The sequence below is a fragment of the Tachypleus tridentatus genome, chromosome 6, assembly GCF_004210375.1.
Source record: "Tachypleus tridentatus isolate NWPU-2018 chromosome 6, ASM421037v1, whole genome shotgun sequence".
Taxonomy (NCBI): domain Eukaryota; kingdom Metazoa; phylum Arthropoda; class Merostomata; order Xiphosura; family Limulidae; genus Tachypleus; species Tachypleus tridentatus.
In genome coordinates this window covers 59,201,621-59,223,841 of record NC_134830.1, presented here as the reverse complement: position 1 = coordinate 59,223,841, position 22,221 = coordinate 59,201,621, and the positions used below count along the sequence as shown (strand labels likewise).

Here is a 22,221-nt window from a genome sequence, read left to right as displayed (position 1 = left end):
GGCTGTGGGAGATGACGATTAGCTGCCTTCTCTGAGTTGCCAGCCCTGTTTCTCTGTGGTCTTTCACTGCTAAATTAGGGACGACTATCGCAGAAAGCTCTCGTGTAACTTTACGCGAAATTCAAAACAAATTGAATCAACCTTACTCAATAACTACTCCATGCATGTAGACAATAACGTCAGCATAGAACGGTATGCAAACGTTTTTATCAGGGCTGTGTTTTATTTTTTAGCATTTAGAAATGATGGTTAAATTTTCAAATACTCAAGATTTTAAATATACGTGAAGTTTGGCTGTTGATATTTTAATTAATGAGATAAACAGTGCTTCGCTTTGATTTATTAAAACTTTCGTTGGTGTCCGAAAACGTGTTCGATTGCGTAAAACATTCTTCTATTCAGAGTTTGAGAAGCAATCACTAACTTTGATATTTTGATTAAAAAATAGGATTATTATTTTCAGTGAAAGTAAGATTTATTATAATCGAAATAAGTGTTCTATCAACACGAAAGACTTATTGTATCTGTTAGTGTTATAATATTTCTATCACTATATGTTGAGGTACAAACTACCATCTTACCCTGTCCATTATGAATAAATGCGATGTTTTTACCAGAATTGAGAAATGTACCTTATACTGTCAAAACTCTAATTAACGACTTAATGAGCTTTTGTAGTATCTAAATAATTTATAAAAAAATATGGTTTATGTAAGAATATAAAGTTGACATTATGATGGTGTGTTTGAATGTGATTTTTTCTTATTAATATATAGATTCAGCCATACTTCTGTTCGGAGCATCGATAGTTCTGTCATAAGCTAAGTACAATTTATCCCTGTTACTATGCAAGTTACTTTCTGTGTCATTTATTTGTAAGTTAATTTATCATTATTAGTTTTCAAAAGTTTTATATATTTTCTTTGAAACTGGAAAACATCAATACCCACAACAGAAATCGTTTTTAACAATCATGCGCAGTTTTATGAGGAATTGTCATTCAGAATTAAATTATAACAATATATCTACATTAGAAAAACGAAGTATTGTTCTACATTCCTTAAAATATGGCAAATATAAAAGAAAATATTAAATAAAAATACACAGAACGACAGAAAATTATCAAATACAATATTTATTGAAAACATAATTCCTTCTCAGAAAAAGAAAGTATGGCGAATATGTTGATAGATGAACGATGATTATCAAATAAACCAAGTTATAATGATTTTAACAACCAATCAGGTTCGAAAACGAAAAATACCCTAACAAGAATTTAATTTGTGAAGAATATAGACTTTCCTCAAACAGGGGTGTTCAGGGATATTTTTATCATTTTTCGCTCCGTTCGTGAGAATTTGGTTTTTAACTTTCATGTAGTATTTATTTATTTTTTAAGAGATAGCTCGGTATTACGTTACCTAATAAACTTACGTACTCATAGAAATATAAGAAAAATAGAGAGAGGCAGAACCATTTCCGGCGGGTTCCACGGCAGTGAAATAGAACAAAGCTGTTGACGTGGCGTCGTTGAAAAAGAGAGAAGAAACAAGGCGGCGAGCATTCGACAAAACATATCCAATAAACTACGCAAGCCTTGCATGGCCAGGTGGGTTAAGACGTTGGACTCTTAATCTGAGGGTCGCGGATTTGAAGCCCCATCGCACCAATCATGCTCGCCCTTTCAGCCATGTAGGCGTTATAACGTGACGGTCAATCCTACTATTCGTTGGTAAAAGAGTATCTCCCAAATTTGTGGTGGGTGGTGATGACTAATTGCTTTCCATCTAGTCTTACACTGCTAAATCAGGGATGTCTAGCGCAGATAGCCCTCATGTAGCTTTGCGCGAAATTCAAACAAACAAGTAAACTACCCATGAATAGGTTCGGTCATCTTGTGGTTGGAATCTGAAAATCCAAGAGTGACGTGAAATTTGATGTGGGGAGAAAGGGGATTCTTCTAATTTGTTAGGCTTAACTCAATATCAACATAGAACGTCGTTATTTAAGTTTTCAAAAGATATTCATTTAGATTTCGAGCAATAGGAAGAGTAAATCGTTTATTTATTATAAGTTATACAAGGAAACGATCATTTACATGGATTACACAATGATTCTTTATAACAGAATATCTTTATTATTGTTTGGAGAATCGGGGAAATTATTATGGATTTTTAGTAAGATGAAATTTCGAAAATTTTAGCGTTGCTTATTAAGGAGTTTTAGGAACATAATGATTTATATTGGATATTAATCGTGTTCAAATGTCACACGTAAAAGAAAGCAATTATCACGTTATTACTTTCTTTGAATAGTAAGCTGGTTTGAATTTCGTGCAAAGCTACACGAGGGCTATTTGCGATAGTCGTCCTTTATTTAGCAGTGTAAGACTAGAGAGCAGGTAGCTAGTCATCACCACCAACCGCCAACTCTTGGACAACTCTCTTACCAACAAATAGTGAGATTGACCATAACTTTATAATGTCCCCACGGCTGAAAGGGCGAGCATGTTGGGTACGAAGGGGATTCAAACCCGAGACCCTCAGATTAAGAGTCAAGGGCCTTAACCATCTGGCCATCACGAACTGAGTAGTAAAGTATAAAAGTGTAAGTGTATAATACAAATTACTAACCAAAATAACATTTGTTTATTTAGGGTACTGTTGCTGACCAAGCGCGTGGAGATTTATTGTCATGTAATATTTAGGAGGAATTCGATTACATAGATTTAAACATATTGAGATTTAAAATTTCATTATGAAATCCAACTCACATTCAAAACAGTTATTATGTCTTAAGATCTTATGGATACTACTTTGCAACAAGATTTTAATACTGATGAAGCATTAGATATCTAGTATCATAAAAACAATTATTCTATAATTACTTTCATTCCATCTTTTTCAAAGAAATTGTTATTGTTTAGAATATGAAATATATTCTTATCTCGATTTTTTTAATTACATAATGTTATCTTTCTCCACCAGAGGCACCTCTGTTGTGGTTTATCCAGTTTCAGTGGAACTTACAAGTGGTGTAACATATAGAGAGATATGACAATTACACTTTACAGTTTCTAAGACAGACAAAACATAGATCACGTCACGACTGGCCACATGATCACCAAAGAACCCATAGTCAAAGACAGTACTTTTCACACAAATACGAAACCCTATAACACAAGCGCTTTCGAAAGCTTTCGGGTTATAGAGTTTTGTATTTTTGTATAAGATTTATTTTTTGGAAATTACGTGTTCTCGTAACATCACCAATGGCACTACTTTTTGTTATAAAATTGATGGGTCTGCCAAGACTGCCATCCTCTTCTTCGCTCGTCGTTGCATCTGTTTCTCACACCAGAGTCCAATATATTTTTCAGCAGATAGTTCCAAGACCCGCTGACTGTGAATGGACCGTTGTTACTCTAAGTCAGAGGTCATCAAATTACGGCCATCGAGGTAATTTTGTCCGGCCCGCCAACAGCTAGCCGCTTGAAAATAAAAGTGACATTTCATCAAATCTCCGACTGTCATAACAAAATAAATCACACCGATGGTCGCTTTAAGCTGGCAAACACAAGACGTTATGATAAAAAGAAACAAGGCTGTCACGCGCATTTTAACCAATAGGAAAATTCTTCTTTCGTCCTTGCTGCCCGTTTATTCATATCGAGGCACGTATTTATGAAAGCATTAGGATTTCGAAAACAAGTACAGACTAACACTCGTCCTATCGACTCGTCTTTTAAATTCAGCAGCCTAGGGTTACCGCTTCAGTAAGCTTATTTCTCTTAGTAGTCGGGTTATGCGCTTTTCGTAACTCGTTCTTAGGTAAGTGTCGGGGCAAACGTACGTTTCAATATATTTTGTTTGTGCGTTCTTGGACCAGTACAATACTTTTCTCACAGCGTTCTGTGTTTTTCATTTTCAGATCCTGTTTTTTCTCACACATCGTTATGGCTGCTTTTAAAAGAAGAAAAGTGGACTCTGAATGTTGTGCTTTCAATGAAGAATGGGGAGAAAAGTACTTCTTTGTGGAAACAAAAAACAGAAAGTTACTTGTGTGATATGCACAGAAAGTGTTGCCGTTTTGAAAGAGTACAATCTTCGGCGTCAATATGAAACAAAACATCTATCAACATATTTGAAATTTTCAGGAAAGTTCCATTCTGAGAAATTTGAATCCACGTGTTTTTAAATCTCAAAAGAATCTCTTCATGAGAAAGTTTGCTGAAAATGAATCTGTCACTCGTACAAGTTACAAAATAGTGCATAGGATAGTAGAGCGAGGAAAACCTTTTACTGACAGCAACTTCATCAAAGAGTGTATGATAGAAGCAGCAAATGAACTGTGTGCTGAAAAAGCCAATTTCTTTGAAAGTATCAGCTTTTCAGCAACTTCAGTTGTACGGAGAGCAGAAGAACTTGGAGAGAACATCGCATTACAGATACGTCAAAAAGCTAGAAACTTCATCTGGTATTCTCTGGCAGTGGATGAGTCTACTAATCTCTTGAGTACGTCACAACTTCTCGTGTTCATTCGTGGAGTTAATTTGGACTTTCAGATCACGGAAGAGTTAGTATCAGTTTGCAGCATGCACGGAAGAACAACTGGAGAAGACATTTTCATGGAAGTGCATAAAACTTTGAAAGACTATAACCTTCAGTGGAATCAGCCTAGAGATGTAACAGTTGATGGAGGAAAAAACATGACTGAAGTAAAGAAGGGTCTGGTGGGGCTGATCAGGAAAAAGTTGGAAGATCTTCAGCTACCAAGCACTCTGTTCATACACTGCATCATACATCAGCAAGCACTCTGTGGAAAAGACTTAGATATTTCTTGCGTACTGAAACCAGTCATTTCTGCAGTGAACTTCATTCGGGGTCATGCACTTAATCATCGCCAGTTCAAGGCGTTTTTTGAAGAAATTGATGCGGATTTCTGTGACTTGCCTTATCACACGGCGGTGAGGTGGTTCAGCTGCGGTAAAGTCTTGTCTCATTTTTAAAAGCTGAGAAGAGAAATATAGAGCCGATCCACTTCTGTCGGATCCAACCTAGTTGTCAAAGTTGTCATTTTTGGTTGACATCACATCCCACATGAATGAATTGAACTTGAAACTTCAGGGGAAAAATAACCTTGTCTGTGATCTCTATAGAATCATTAAAGGATTTCGGAGAAAGCTGTCATTGTTTGAAGCACATTTGGAAGGAGGAAACCTCTCTCATTTTCAGTGTTTCAATGAGTTTCATGCTGAAATCACAGAAGATGTCAACCTGGAGTTTCAGAAAAAGATTATTGGTGATTTAAATAAGCATTTTTAGAGAGATTTTTGGATCTCGACAGAATCGAAAGTAAAGTGACATTCTCCTTTTGATTGTGTCATTGATGACGTGCCAGTGGAATTTCAGCTGGAGGTCATCGATTTGCAAGGAAATGACTCATTGAAAGCAAAATATAGATAGGGGTAACTTATTGAATTTTACAGCTGCATACCTGAAGATGATTTTCCAAAAATTAAGCAGTTTGTATCTGGTATGGCATCAGTGTTCGGATCAATTTACGTCTATGATCAAGCATTTTCAAAAATGAAGTATGTGAAGTCGGTACATCGATCAAGGTTGACTGATGAACATTTGAAAGCAATTCTAATGATTGGATGCAGCAATTCAAAACCGAACATTAAAGATATTTTGAAAGTCAAACGCCAATTTCATAAATCTCACTAACTTTTTTGCGGCTTAGCGAAATTTAGATATGTACTCACTATGTGCGATTTGACAATTGTTTTTGCTGATGTCACCTTCTTTGATAACCCTTTGGTAAATAAAAATGTTGGTCGTATTTCTGTTTGTTTTTTTATTATATGTGTGTATTGCATGCTACTCCTACATGGCTAATGTGGCATCCTAACCTAGTGTTTCACAAAGAGCTTTCGTTCTAGCTTATGAGTATTGAACATAACGAACATGCAGCTTTGCGCGAAATTCAAGAATAAACAAACAAATTGTTTCTGTGGGCTTTGAGTTATTGTACATGTTTTAAATTCATGTTTTGGTCTCTTTATATTTAGGCATCCTTTTTAACTGGCAACGTGTTACCGTTGACAGTTACAGAACAAAGGATTTTGGTGTCTAGGGCAGTTTGAATCACAGTAATCATTCCCCAAGTAATTTGGCCCACTGTGAAAAACGTTTGGTGACCCCTGCTCTAAGTCATGTATTTATTAGTTACAGTTATTTTTTCAATCATCTACAAGATTCTGATATATTCGACTGGCAGCTGCTGTGAAAGTGATCGTGGCAAACTTTTTAAAAACCATTCTAGAGGCAACTTCATTTATGACGTCCAAAGAAGTTGTGGTGGCACTCAAAATTAACCTTTAACTGGTAATAATATAGAAGTGCACGCAACTCTATGTAGTAAATTGAAAACCTGTAAATATATATTTTGGTAAATAATAAATTCATTTTAAATCAAAAGTAAAACAAAAATATTAAAAAACAACAACAACAAACAGTAGTTCCACGAGTTTTGTACCTCACTATTTGTAACAATTACTTTTTGAAAATGTAGTGACCCGGCATGTGCAGAAGGGTTAAGGCGTTTAACTCGTCATCCGAGGGTCGCGCCAAACAAGCTCGCCCTTTCAGACGTGGGGATGTTATAATATGACGGTCAATCCCATTATTCGTTGGTAAAAGAGTAGCCCAAGAGTTGGTGGTGGGTGGGGATGACTAGCTGCTTTCCCTCTAGTCTTACACTACTAAATTAGGAACGGCTAGCACAGATAGCCCTCGAGTAGCTTTGCGCGAAATTTAAAACAAACAAACGTATTACGTGGAAGAAACAATAATATATATTTGACTTGTATAGCTACCGAAAATTATATGATTATATTACTTGCATGTCTAGCCAAGGAACCTCAGTTTGCATATCCTTTCTACACCACTGAAGTTTCAATCTATGATAGTATGGTGAAAATATGAGTTTAGGTTGACAAGAGAAATTAATACGATAGGCAAAGGAAATGTCCACAAGATTCGTCATAATTAACCACCTTTCTCCAATGCATAGCTATACTACGAGTTTTAGGCATGTTTCGTTTCCAGTTAGGTCGGATACATTATAATAGAATATCTATAAATAACACACAATAAATATATTATTGCATCGTTTTCTATCACTTCTATCGTACCACCCATTCTTTTAGAACATTTAACAATAACATTTTGTAACGTTTCTACAAGCCACATTCACTCGTGTTTAAGAGCACAAACGGTGTTTCAACACTAACTCTTTGTTTGTGTTGAATTTCGCACAAAGCTACTCGAGAGCTATCTGTGCTAGCCGTCCCTAATTTAGAAGTGTAAAACTAGAGGGAAGGCAGCTAGTCATCATCACCCACCGCAAACTCTTAGGCTGCTCTTTTACCAAAGTATAGTGGGATTGACCGTCACATTATAACGCCCCAACGGCTTATCACCGGGATTTGAACCCGTGACCTTGGGATTACTAGTTGAATGCCTTATCACGCTTGCCCATGCCGGGCCGTAACACCAACTCTATGTAGGCCTAACTTCAAATACAACATTTCAATACAAACCGCGAGACATATTTCTAGCTTTGAATAATAAACACGTGACTCACCAAATAGATGAATAACAGAACAGATACTACAATCTCATTGAATACTTCGCTTGGACTATCACTCCACGAACTGAATGTTCACTTGTATTCACAATTAATGCATCTATCTATACTTTAAGCGAATTTACAAAACATTAATTTCCTGCGACAATTAGCTAACATTAAAAATATAGTTTACAACAATATTCGACCAATTCTTGTGTAGCCTTAGCACTGCGGTTAGTGCTGTGATCAATTCGCTCTTATCGATGTGTTCTGATTGATGTTTTGTTTATCACAAAATAAATTCGCCACGTTAACGTTATCATTACTGAACTTGTGTTTAATCAGATATGATTTTATGAGTCATGTTGTATTTGCAACAAAATATATCATTAGAAAACTTACGGTTTTCGTAATAACAAAGTTTCAATAAAATAAAAATGTGACACTTCTGTGGAGGATGAGTTTCATTAAATTTTTGTTTTAAATATTTCAACCTCCAAAATAATATTTACTTTTCTTGGTCCTAACCGAAGCACCGAGAAAAAAAATTAAGAAGTCGCCACGGAGATTTTCCAAGTTCCGTTTGAATAGTTCGATCACCCAGGGATCCTCAGAACGCATGAGTCAAAGCAAAAAAAAAAAAAAAAGTGAGCCACGCCATATGAGACACGCTCTGCACTGTCTAAGCTTTTCGATTAATACCAGGAGTCGCAAGACTGGCGAATACAAAAGATTTTGTACTGATCTAAGCGGTACTTACATTATTAATTACATGAGCAACAACTGTTGTTGTGTAAATTAGATCAGGCAAGTGAAACGAATAAAATCGATACAGGTGTCATCCTCTAGGTACGTGAGGCACGAGACTGTTGAAGAGTGTGAGAACGGCCTGTGCACTCGTGACTTATGTCACTTTTCCAGACGGACATCCTACTTGGCCATGTTATATACTGTTGCTGGGTCTTGTGGATGCCTATTGCCCCTAACTATGTATAGAGTACGATTTTTTACGGGTCTTTTCTGGATAACCCTGCTGCCTAACATTGACAGATTTTTCTTTCTTTACCAGTTTCTTAAACTACAGAGAATAGCCCCGATTTGGAAATTTTAAATCATTGATTTGAATACATATTTGTAACCTAAGTGTCGAAATATTTTGGGTTGAAAAGGATTGTTATATGCTCTTCCGGCCTGGCATGGCCAAGCGCGTTAAGGCGTGCGACTCGTAATCTGAGGGCCGCGGGTTCGCATCCCCGTCGCGCCAAACATGCTCGCCCTTTCAGCCGTGGGGGCGTTATAATGTGATGGTCAATTCCACTATTCGTTGGTAGAAGAGTAGCACAAGAGTTGGCGGTGGGTGATGATGACTAGCTGCCTTCCCTTTTGTCTTACACTGCTAAATTAGGGACGGCTAGCACAGATAGCTCTCGAGTAGCTTTGTGCGAAATTCAAAAACAAACAAACATGCTCTTCCAAAAACCGAATAACAATGACAAAATTTGTTTGTGATATATCCCGTTTCATCAAGACTTATATCGGCTATATTTGTCACGTAATTTGTTCATTTGCATATTAAAAATATATATATTTATACTCCTGTGTCTTTAAATTAAAATATTTTGCCATCCATAAAGTGATGATTTAATACGTAAAATCAAAGCTTTCCAGCATTTGACCAGATTTTCCAACCCCTAAACAGATGTATCTGTTACAACGTATTAATATAATTATTATTATGTTTAATCGAACAATATTAATAAAACCCTGTACTGAATAAATAATAGAATATGTTATGGAAACGCTAGCTATAAATATTTATGACGATATTTTCCCATTAATTTCACTCTGTTTCACGTATGTAGTAGCTCCCCCTCTTACGTCGATCCGATAAAAAGTCGTTAAGAAATTAGGCAACAATATCCCAAATAAGTTTCTTAAATCTGGTTTGATGTTGGTTTCTAAGCCGGTTGATATTTAAGTCGAATTGAGATCCCTTCTTCTCCCATCGACTATCGTTATTTTAAACGATAATATAATACACGAAAATTCTGTGCATAAATAATGAATTTAGTTTCTCATTTCCTGTTATTCTTTTCAGGGTTATGTCCATAAGTTTTATCTTATAGCATTTCGTGCTATTTATCACCTTCCATACTATAATCACATTCATATTTCGTGAAACTTTTCGTTGGTAATCGTCGCTTGTCATGAGATCACATTATCAAAGGTGTATTAATACACAAATATTATATCAACACACTTATGATACTTCGATATAGATGATGTTGTAAACTCTGGATGTGAGTGGCTTAATTGTTTCTGACCCTGGACCTTCTCGTAGTTGTATTTGTGATAAGGGAGTTAACGAATAAGGACAACTGGCATTACAGGTTCAAAGTATTGCTTGGCAATTTATATGAAAATAATGATACTATACTATATTTACAATGTACTTGAGGTGTGTATGAACGAATGTGGGAGGTGCCAGTACAGTATGAAAAAGTTCATGAATGTATTTTTAACTGCTTTTATGATTGGATTTGTTTTGTATTTATCAGTACTGTTTCTGAGATATTTGTTTCTTGACTTACTTGGAAATAATTTTTGTTTGTTTGTTGGCTTGAATATTTTGATTCTGTGGCGGTATGAATGCTGTCTCTGCGCAGGTACATGATGTAGGTTGTGTGTATAAATTTGTGATCTGTGTTAACTGTAGAGGCAGAAGTGATGTTTTTCTCTTTGCTTCGTATACGGTTGTTTCCAGATGTTGCGTGTTTGTTTCTCTGGACCCAGCACGGCCAGATGGTTAGGGAGCTCGACACGCAATCTGTAGATCGCAGGTCCGAGTCCTTCGTCCCATCAAGTATGCTCGTCCTTTCATCCGTAGGGTCGCTATAACGTTACAGTGAACCTCATTGTTTGCTGGTAAAAGAGTAGCTCAAGAATTGGCGGTGGTCGTTGATAACTCGCTGCTTTCCCTCTGATAAATTAGTGACGACTAGCGCAGATAGTCCTCGTGTAGCTTTGCGCGAAATTCAAGAATAAACAAACAAATTGTTTCTGTGGGCTTTGAGTTATTGTACATGTTTTAAATTCATGTTTTGGTCTCCTTATATTTAGGCATCCTTTCTAACTGGCAACGTGTTACTGTTGACAGTTACAGAACAAAGGATTTTGGTGTCTAGGGCAGTTTGAATCACAGTAATGACCAACGTAACTCGCACATCTTGGGAAAGACCTGCACGTTGTTGTGACGGTTGTAATTATACAGGGTAACAATAATAACGGACGTTTTGGTCTCTTCAACCTGAAATCTCTGTTATTACTAAAATATTATCTCTAGATATTAGACTTTGGATATCTTGTGGTTCCTGTATGTAATCATAAACCATGTTTATTTGTTTCTCTGTTGTTGTTTTTTATTTTTATGAAACGTTCTGTTTTTGTGTATAGAATGTTCTTCTGTGCAAGCAGGTATTTTTCCATTCTTAGGAGTCAAGTTAAATCTAGCCTTCACGCACTTCTCACGGCACGTTGTCTGTCCTATTACGTTGTATCTGGTATTTTTCCCTGCGATAACGTTTGTGTGAAAGTTTTCAAAAACCTTTAAGCCTTAAGTATGTTGTATGTTGATTTTTTTTTCTATGGCTTTATGAGAGGTTAGAATAAATTTGAATTTTCTGAAATGTTTCTCCAGGAATGCATTCTCTCTTTACAATACTAAGTTAATAAGAAAATAAAGACCGATTTACCTCGGTCCGCCTAGCGTTTAATTTTCTGGGAATGCATCCCCGACGTAAATGAAAAAGAGTTAATGTATTTGACTTGTGCATCCGCAGACAAAACAAGTTGTATAAAAGTTTCTACTTTACTGTTTTATGATATGAGGTTTTGTCTCGACACGACCACTCTTATAATGTTCAAATGTTGAACCTATAAGGACACTGGTTTTCAAGTCGTCCAAGAGTACGAATCGTCGCCGTTTTGAATAGTTCCGTTGAATAGATGTGTTTGTTTGTTTGTTTAAAGTTTACAACAAAGCAACACAATGGCCTACCCGTGCTCTACCCATCCCGGGTATCGCAACCCGGTTTCTAAATTGTAAGTCCGTAGATATACCGCTGTGCCACTGAAAGACAGTTGGTTTGAGCATTGGTCCCGGACCCAGAGTTTCTTTTCATTTATTGGCATCTTCACTTACCCTAATACTGGTTAGAAAGTTTATTTTCATTGGTGAAATAAATATAGTTGCAAGTCATTTGGCATAGGCCCGGCATGGCCAGGTGATTAAGGCGCTCGATTCGTAATCTCGTCCCATCAAACATGCTTGCCCTTTCAGGCGGGGGGCGTTATATTGTAACGGTCAATCCTATTATTCGTTGGTAAAAGAGTAGCACAAGAGCTGGTGGTGGGTAGTGATGACCAGCTGCTTTCCCTATAGTCTTACACTGCTAAATCAGGGACGGCTGGCGCAGATAGCCCTCGTGTGGCTTTGTACGAAATTCAAAAACAAACAGTCATGTGGCATAGCAGTGGCATAATTTTAGTCGTTTATTAGTTGTTGCTGGAACGGAAACCTGATGTTATAAATGTTTGTTCGCTCGAAAGACAACTCGTGCTCACAGCTGGTTAAAAGGCCAAATCAATGACCCCTTTGATTTCGGGTAAGGTCTCCCCAGAGGGAATAAAATGGAGAGATTGATTGTCATTCTTACAATGAACCCACAAGGGAATGTGCAATGGATATTTGTTATGAAACCACGTCTCAAACTTGAGACCTTCGGATCCTCTGTTCGATACATTAACCGCTTGGTCACACTCAGACCAGAATAATAATAATCGTAAAAAAGAACCAACATTAGTTGCATAATCATGCTGTCTTTTGTTTGTTTACTTGTTTATGTTGTATATTTTAAAAAAAGTTCACATTTTTAAACTTTCTCGGTGTGTTTTCTCCAGTTTGGTTACAAACTTTAAATAAACACGAACTCTTGAAAGTAACCTTCATAGAAAAAAAAACGATAATAAAGCCCGATCGTTATGGTTGGTAATAACTGCAAAAACCACTAGCTTGGAAGGTCATTTGATTGTAGGAAAAATAGTTGAGGGGAAGCTGCTATCTGAGCTATCAAGAAATTAATATTAACTTTCTATCAAAGATGAAAATCAAATTGGTAGTTAGTTAAGCTAACAAAATATACTTTTTGTACTTTCATACATTGATAGATATTAGAATGCATTGTTTCGTCTATTATCTTTTCTGCCATAAGTCCAAAAGCATCTTACAAAATGCAACCAGCTTTGTAAATTTTAGGTCAGTCCTAAACCCATATATACTGAGTTAATAATCGAAAATAATCTCCTTAAAGTCTGGTCGCCTAGTGGCATGGTTCCCCTACTTCAATACATAATTTTTATATAACTTTATATGCACCAAAAAATATGCTGGTTTCCTTCAAAATGATTGGGAGACATTTATTTTAACATATATATTGTTGACATCAGGTGTGGCTAATTAAATAACGTGCTTTTTCACTGTACCCTGTTTGTGCGTGGATTTACGAATTGAATGTAATGCCTGTGGTTGTCAAAATGTACAAACAAAGATTATGATAGGTAATTATTTCTCCAGGTTGTTGAGGGCTCAGGTAAAGCTGTCATAACGACACGGACTTCACGTTGCATTATCGATAACATACTAAATGTCATTGAAACAAAATACAATGTCCCTAGGTGTTACTTCAGTATTAACTTTGAGCGAGCCAAAATAAATAGTTACTTGAAAGTTTCATATAAACTACACAGGTTTTTTTATCATGAAAATATACACTACTTTTGTCAGGAGGCCGGGCGTATCCCAGGTGTCAGTGTGCTCATATTGTAAAAACACAATCCGCATGTTGAAGCTATGATTCACTATAAAATTAACGGTCAAATCTTACTATTCGGACAAGTGAGTAGTGTAACGGATTGCCTATTATACATTTATTTTAGTACTTACGTGTGTTTCAGTTTGATGCATGTGACGAATATAGTTAGATGTATGCCGTAAGTCCCTCCTTTTCTCTAAATTTGAAAAAGATTTTTGAGAGTAAGAATCAATAATACTTGTTTTAAAAAAACACTAGCATGTTTTTGAACATTGTTGACAGTTCGAGAATCCCGCGTAATTCGTATAAAAGCAGCTAGCCGAGAGTCAGTTATTATTGTTGGTAAGCTACAGTAAGTATACCATAAGCTTCGAAAGCTATAATTGTAATGAACGCCTATTAATCGGCAAAGCTCAGAATTTGACCAGGAACGTTTATAGATTTCGAACATTACAGACCATGCAACTTCACTGAATTAACTTCGGATGTTAGTACTCTATGAGAAAATTAGATATTTTGCTCGGTAAAGAGTCAGCTTGTATGGGTGTGAAGTCAGCCAAGAAAGGACGGCGTTAGCTTATGCGAGGTGTAACAAAATCAACTCAGAATTAATTTGTTCGTCGTGGATTGAACATAAGACTCAGTATTGTCTGTTAGCTTGTAAAACTGTTGTATATAAATCATTATTTGTAAAAACCGTTATTATAAATTGTATTGTTTGTTTGTATATCGAAATATATTTGTGTTAAGAAATAAAATAGTATGTATCAATCTTGTTAGCAAATAACATAAATTTGATAAATATCGAAATTCCATTGACTGATAAATTAATATTAAATTCCCGACTATTTGAAATCGTAATGGGTAATACATGTGACAGAATAAATCGGACACTGACGTATCCGAGATAGATTATAATGCGTAATAGTATTCTAAAATTTTGCGAAGAATGCTACTGATTAGCTGCAAATATCTGGTGTCCAGGGGTCACACTCTTCAATCTCTACAGGTATTTTTTATGAACATAACTTCAGTTAGCGGGAACGCGTAAGGCTGTTCTTGGAGTGTAACGTTAACCATGTAACAGCTATATATACTGGGGTGGCCAAACTTGCTTAACACTAAGAACCACATACGATAAACTTCAGATGTTTGAGAGGTACAAGACATGAACAAATATTACACACATGTTTTTATTGTTACATGCACATTTTGTTATATAAATTTTATACAGTAAAACCATGTCGTAAATAAGCCGTAAATATCACAAGTTTGCAGCATTATCTCAAGGTTTCTCTTACAAAAGGCCCTCTATGTGGCGAAACCTGCGTAATGCAGATGGTTTGTTTGTTTTGAATTTCACGCAAAGCTACTCGAGGGCTATCTGCGCTAGCCGTCCCTAATTTAGCAGCGTAAGACTAGAGGGAAAACAGTTAGTCATCACCACCCACCGCCAACTCTTGGGCTACTCTTTTACCAACTAATAGTGGGATTGACCGTCACATTATAACGCCTCCACGGCTGAAAGGACGAGCATATTTAGTGCGACCGGGATTCGAACCCTGCGATTACGAGTCGAACGCCTTAGCACGCTTGGCTGTGCGGGGCCAATGCGGATCGAAAACTATCTTTCACTTACCTCATCTAGCAACAAGTAGGATAATCCTGAGTAAAGCGGAAAAATGTTTTTTGATTAAATATTAATTTATTGTTTAATTAATAATCTGTTTAAATATTAATAAATTCTCGGATATTTTGTTACAGTGAGTATTGGTTAAATATATTCTGTTCTTTTTTCTGCCGTCATTATTTTTGCAGTTAGATTATGATTTGTTGAAATAAATTTGTCTTATAAGTGCAAAATTTTACTCTTTAAATAATTCTCACGAAAAAATAAATTCCTATCTTCTCTAACTTTAAAATGTAGGGAAAATGTAACATGAGTAATAGGTAAAAATGAAAATCCCCGCTGTTTCAAAAATTTAAGAAAAAGCAACTTCCTATGAAATGGAAGGCGAATAATAAAGCGTGGATGACAAGTGTTATATTCGAGGAATTTTTGAACAAATTAAACAAAAAATGGAACAAGAAAAATAGGAATATTCTACTTTTCCTAGTTAATGGAACTTGCCACCCAAAAGTTCAACTTTCAAATGTTCGTTTAGTCTTTCTACTTGGCAAACTGATGGAGAGAATTATCTCCAACCGTCTCCTCCATTTTTGCGAATCAAACAACATCCTTCCAGAATCTCAAAATGCCTCCAGAAAAAATAGACAAACAACAGACCACCTCACACGACTCACCGAATCAATATACAAAGCTTACAACAACAATCAAGTAACCATCGGGGTATTCCTAGATGTCAAAAAAGCATTCGACAGCGTTTGGCACAATGCCATCATATACAAACTAAACCACCTACAAATAAATCCTACGATAGTCAAATGGATTTCAAATTTTTTAACCAATAGAACAGCACAAGTAAAAGTCAATAAAACCATATCCAAATTATTTAATATAACGGCAGGAGTGCCCCAAGGATCAGTCCTCTCTCCACTTCTTTACATAATTTTCGTCAGTGACATACCTTTTCCAAATCTAACATACACACACAATTCACAATACGCAGACGACATCGCAATCTGGAGCACCTCCAGAAACCCAGTAATGGCCATGTCTCGCGTACAAGAATCACTAAACAACGTCTCAACATGGAGCAACAAGTGGAGGGTCGTGTTAAATCCGACAAAAACACAAGCAATCACCTTCTATAGAAAACTAAAGAAGCAAAGAAAAAATCTAGAAAAAATAAATCTATCACTTGGAAACACAACCATTAACATGAGCAAAAACATCACATTCCTTGGCGTCACTTTCGACACAAAACTAACATGGAAAAAACACATAAACAATATACACTCATCAATAAGAAAAAGGATTTCATATCTAAAGACTATAACTGGTAAACAATCAAAATGCGCACCGAACACCATTATACAAATATACAAGGCTTACATCCGTCCACTAATAGAGTACGGATGTCAAGTAACATACAACATGTCAAACAACACACTCCAAAAAATCCAAGTGCAACAAAACAAAATATTAAAATCCGCATTCAGTTTACCATCCTTTACACCAACAAATTATCTACACCAAATTAGTAATTTACCAACTATAAGAGATAGAATAACAGAACTTTCTATGAAATATTATCGAAAAGCAGAAAACAGAAACAAACTAACGGCATCACTACACAAATTATCAAGTGCACCAACAAAATACATATCACCATACAACATATTTCAAGAATCACAATCCACTCAACAAAGAGTCTAAATACATAAAAACTATGTTATTAACATGAATTCCTTTTTTTTTCAGGTACAGGGCACACGACAGGCAAAACTTTCGGCGCCTGTCGTGTGAAAGTGGGTTTTCTCGGGGTACTCCCGTTTCCCCCCACATCAAAATCTTCAGGCATTGGATTTCTAGATCCCAGCCCAGGCAACCTTTTTGCCCGACCCAGAATCGGGCCGTTTGATTTGATCTGAACTTGAATGAATTACATTCATGTTCACATCTACCCAACTTTTTCTTTTCGAGACAGGTCCCGACCTTTCCTTCTTTCCACTGCTACCTTTGCCTCCACCCAAAAGACCATTTAGTGAGACATTCCCCACCCAAAAAGTCAAGAATAATAACGATAAATAATTTATTAAAATAATAATAAAACCACCACTTAATCCTAATAACAATCCACGAAAGGGGACGAAGAGGAACTACAAAGTTCCTGAAACACCCCAGTTGGAGAGAGAACTCTTCGGATTTCTCTCTCTCTAAACTGAACCCCTGCCACGTTAGTTTAGTTTAGTTTAGTTTAGTCTTTCTACCTCCATGTACAACATCAGTTCTACAGACACTAGATAATGGAATTATACAGTGTATAAAACTGAAATACAGAAAAATTATGTTTCAGTATATTATTGCAAACATGGACGACTGTAAGAGAGCATCTGAAATGACCATGAAAATTGACGTGTTAGATGCAATTGCATTTTTAAGTCATTCAATCAAATGTGTAAAAGATGAATGCGTATTAAAGTGCTTTCGAAACTGTGGATTTATTCTTGATAATTGTGGATAAGTTGTTTGTTATGACAATCCAAATCTGATTGGAAAGATTGATACAGATGATTCTGTGAACGCGGAAAATTTTGTGAACGTTGAAAAGAATGTTTTCACAAAAACTCATGAAACTGATATAATAGAATCACAAGATGGTAACAGTATGAGAGATTCAGAAGATGAACAAAATGGAAAAGATAGTGAGGAAATAGAAATTCCTACTTCATCGCAAGTGTTAAGTTATATTAACGCTTTCAAATTGTATGCAAAAATGAAGGAGGAAAATGAACTTCGTGAAAAGGCAGTAGAATTGGCGTTCTCTTTTAACCGAATGAGAAAACCCATTAAAAAACGAAACAATTGAAATTGGACATTTTCTTGGAATAGATTTGATTAAAATTTTGTGTAATTATGTCTATTTTGAATATCTATTTTTGTTTTCATTCTAATAAATATAACATGAATAGAATAATAACTTTATTTATAAACGTCTTACTTCCCTTGAGTGAAGCCAGCATAACTTTCCGTTCAAAAACTATGTATAATTAAGGAAATCCATATTCACTGTCTAAGCCGGAAAACATGCTTAAGCTGGAAATTTTACTCGGTCCCGTGCGATTCCACGTTAGACAGGCTTTACTGTATAAATTACACTATGATATAATGAATCATCTACAAACTCTCAACTTGGCACTCCAGGGGAAAGACAAGATTGTTTCTGATCTTACTTATACAATTTTCAGCTTTCAGAATAAAATAAAACTTTTTCAAAGAGACATATTGTGAAGAAACTTCAGTTACTTTCCCAATCTCAAAAGGAGAGAAATACATTCCCTGATATTGAAATAAAAGACCACAAACTGGAAGAATATAAAGATAACTTAAGGAGTGCTTGATAATTTCATAGACAAGTTTGAGGACTTGCAGAACCTGAAGCTCTGCTTCGTCTTTTTTGTAAATCCATTCATGGTTGATGTGATCAATGATGGTTTTCCAATTGTAGAATGGGATTATGGATCATCTTTAGACCCAGGTCCTCCTGTAGTTCTGTTTGTTCCATTTCCACAGTAGATTATTCTATAACCAGATATTCGAGAATTGTGCGACTCATTTCAATTTTCAGCATAACATACTGCTGTGAATCACTGTACTCTGTAATGAAGTTTGTGAAGTCAAAGCATTGTGCAATCCTTACTAATCAACACCTGACGGAGCTAATTCGTACAGCCTTGACAACATATCAACCGGAATTTCAACGACTCACAATTAAGATGGAAACTCACAAGACCTCTACTAGCAGTAAATAGCCGGATACTTGTATCAATCAATGTCTGTTTGTGTCAGAAAAAATATTATGATAAGACTAAAATTTTGTAAAGTGATATCTGATTAAAATATTTCTAATTTTATTGTTTTACATATTTTCCTCCATTTTGCGACCAGATATTTACTAAGACAAATAAATATCATTACAAATATCTGTTTTTGCCGTTTTTTATTTTTATTTTTGGTAGTCTCGTTTAATGTTAATAAAATGCAAATTCGCATATTTTTCTTAGATGTTTCTGTAGTTCATTACCGTATTAAATACGTTCAATATAGTTAAAGCGATAATCAGATAGGATTTTGAAAATATTTAGTATATATATATGTGTACTTGGTGATTATTGAAACTAATACAAATTAACTGTTTAAAAACTACATACATGAATAAACATTATTACGTACATGTAATTCTTAATATTAGTAAGGAACATTATATCTTGCATCCATTCATCATTTCCCTGTTGAGGATATAATATTTTCTTTTCTTCAAGAAGAGTAATAATAGGCTCCAACAGATCCACAAGCCTAATTAAGACATTGCTGGTTGACAGCCACCTCACAATGCAGTAGAAAGAGATATCACTGGGTTTATCTTCAAACTCTAGTTCTTCAATAACATTTTTGAACTGTCGGTGGGTCTTCCCATTTAAGCGTATGAAATTAGCAATTTCAAGAACAATTTCATGCTTGAAGTAACTGGCTGTCAGATGTTCACGATGAATAATGCAATGAACAGGGAGAAACTCTGGAAAGCTGAGATCACTTTTCATAAGCGCAATTAATCCTGCATTTTTCCCCACCATTACAGGTATTCCATCTGTTGCAACACTAACGAGTTTATCCAGTAGAATATCAGCATTTATTAAGGCTGTGTCAAACGCATTTTTTAATGTCAACATCACGAGTTGTTTCTTTTAGTGCAACTCAGTCCAACATCTCTTCTTTCATAATTACATCAGAGGAAACATAATGAATAAATACCGTTAGTTGTGGGTTGTCTTGTATGTTTCTAGACTCGTCAAGGGTTAAGCTGAATGAAAGGGAATTCTTTAAATCATTTTGCATTTTGTCTGTAACATTAGCACTGATCTCAAAGATACGTCTCTCTGTAGTATGGCATGAAGCTAGTGTTTGTGCTATTAGTTGCTGAAGTTTTGTGTTATTTGGATCTAACACTGCAACAACTTCAGCTATATTCTTCTTAACAAATTCACCATCAAAATATGGGCGTTTAGCACGAGCAGTATTCCATGGTATGACAAAACTAGCTTCAGTTGTTGTATCAAGTTTCTTACTGAACATTGTCAACAGTGTCTGCTGGCTACTTAAAGATGGTTTTAACACAGTTAACTTCTTTTTCCGTAATTCTGATTTAGATGAATAATCAGACGAAAAGTTTTTGTGATTTGTTTCACTGCGGCATTTCAAGTTACTGGCTTTGTTTTGACCAGTAACACATTGCAGATAAGACGCAAAGGTTTACCTCCTTTAACGGTGAATGCAAAATCTTCCTCTTACTCTGGCTTAAAATTTCTGTTTTTGTCTTCCTACTTTTGCTTCTTACAATTTGATGACGTCATGTTCCTTCACAAAATGTTCACGAACACTTCTAAAAAATTAAAGTGAAAAGAAACAATAAGCTTCAACACGCGCCACGCAACAAACTCTACAGCGCCCAGTATTGCACTAATACCCAACTAAATTCTCTGCCCTCAACACAGCCACACACGCCACAATTAGGCGATCGCAAACCACGCTCACTACAACTAACATTGTCAGCACCAGCTTGTATGATTACTGATTCTCTAGCACAATTTCTCTGTAATCCTTGATGATCCAAGATTTCTTTAATCTCTGACTCAAATCTAGCATTAAAATTAGAATTTAAATTCTTCAATATATCTACTCACCATGAACATTAAACTTACGCTTTAATCCAGTGGACTCTCAGTTTATACCCAGTAAATAATTATAAAGCTTGAAAATTTTTTATTTACCTTTTATATTAATTGTGATGCAAAAAGGAGCTCAGCTAATATATTTCCGCGAGCTGTACATTATATGTCAGAGAGCCGCATGTAGCTCGCGAGTCGCAGTTTGGCCAACCATGAATTATATAGTATAGAAACACACACCTATAAATCAGTTCTGGCCTTTTTTTCTGCAGTGTTATTGATAGGTTTAAGACAGAAAGTTAACGTCGCACAAAAAATGTTCTTAATGTACAAATTTCTTGAGGAGAAGCATGAAGTTAAATTGTTATCATATACAAAACCAAAGTAAAAAAGTAATAAATCAACACTTCGATAAATTCCATCCTCAGATGTTACAAAGAATTATTGACTTTATCGGTGGACTCAGCAGATAGCCCGATGTGGTTTTACTATAAGAAAACACACACACTTTACCTTTAATCTAACCCAAATTGCTGTCATATCAAGATGCTTTGGCCTAGTACAGACGATTAATATAAAAATTAATATATTAACATGCCTATTATAATAATAAGTTCTGTAGTTAAAATAGAATATTTTTAAGGGTGGATAAAATTTTCAGTATATGCTACTTATAATTAAGTTGCAGGAAAATGTTACATCAACCGTCTTTCATCACCAGATAGCACCACTTGTAGGTACTAAGAAATGAAAAGTGTAGCTTGTTAACGCGATTGTGGTAATGGCAATCAGCTTAGCGCGCGACACCAACCACCCGCATGCGCACATCGAATAACACATGGAAGTATTTTTGTAGTGTTGCTGAGACCTAAGAGTCTTAAACGAACACTCTGACCAAGTTTCTGTCATCGTTTTGGCAAAGCTTTCGTCTGAGGCTTCTTTCCAAAGGTGAGACGAGCACCTCCAGTGGACTAATTGCCGCAATCTTAACACTAGTTGTAAGGTTTAAAGTTAAAATTTTTTCGCGTATTTTATCTTGCTTATGAGTTTTCCTCGACGACCGTGAACGAGATCATACGAACGCGTTCCCTAATGTAGAGTACTGTGTCAGTGTCGAGGTCTACCTGATTAACTGTAATAACATTTTAAAACGTGATGCTTACATGTTATTTTAAATATAATGAGATATAGGTGAGTGCCGTGAACATAGAAATTCTTTAACACGAAATTACGAAAAACCAAAGATTCCTACATTTACTTTTTTGATTCACTCGAAATTTGTTTTCTGGTAAGTAGAGACCTATTTTCTTATTGCATAGGTAAGCCGACAACAATATTGTTAATATGCTGGTATGTTGACAACAGT

At 35.7% G+C, this 22,221-nt stretch overlaps 1 pseudogene across 1 annotated transcript in view; it reads left to right on the top strand.

Annotated features, from left to right (window-relative positions):
• Window positions 1-21,660: 21,660 nt before the first annotated feature.
• Window positions 21,661-22,221, top strand: part of LOC143252619 (ecdysone receptor-like) — a 144,861-nt pseudogene continuing 144,300 nt past the window's right edge. Inside the window, exon 1 of the transcript XR_013029077.1 lies at window positions 21,661-22,143. The product of XR_013029077.1 is annotated as an ecdysone receptor-like (transcript). The remainder of the gene's footprint in view (window positions 22,144-22,221) is intronic.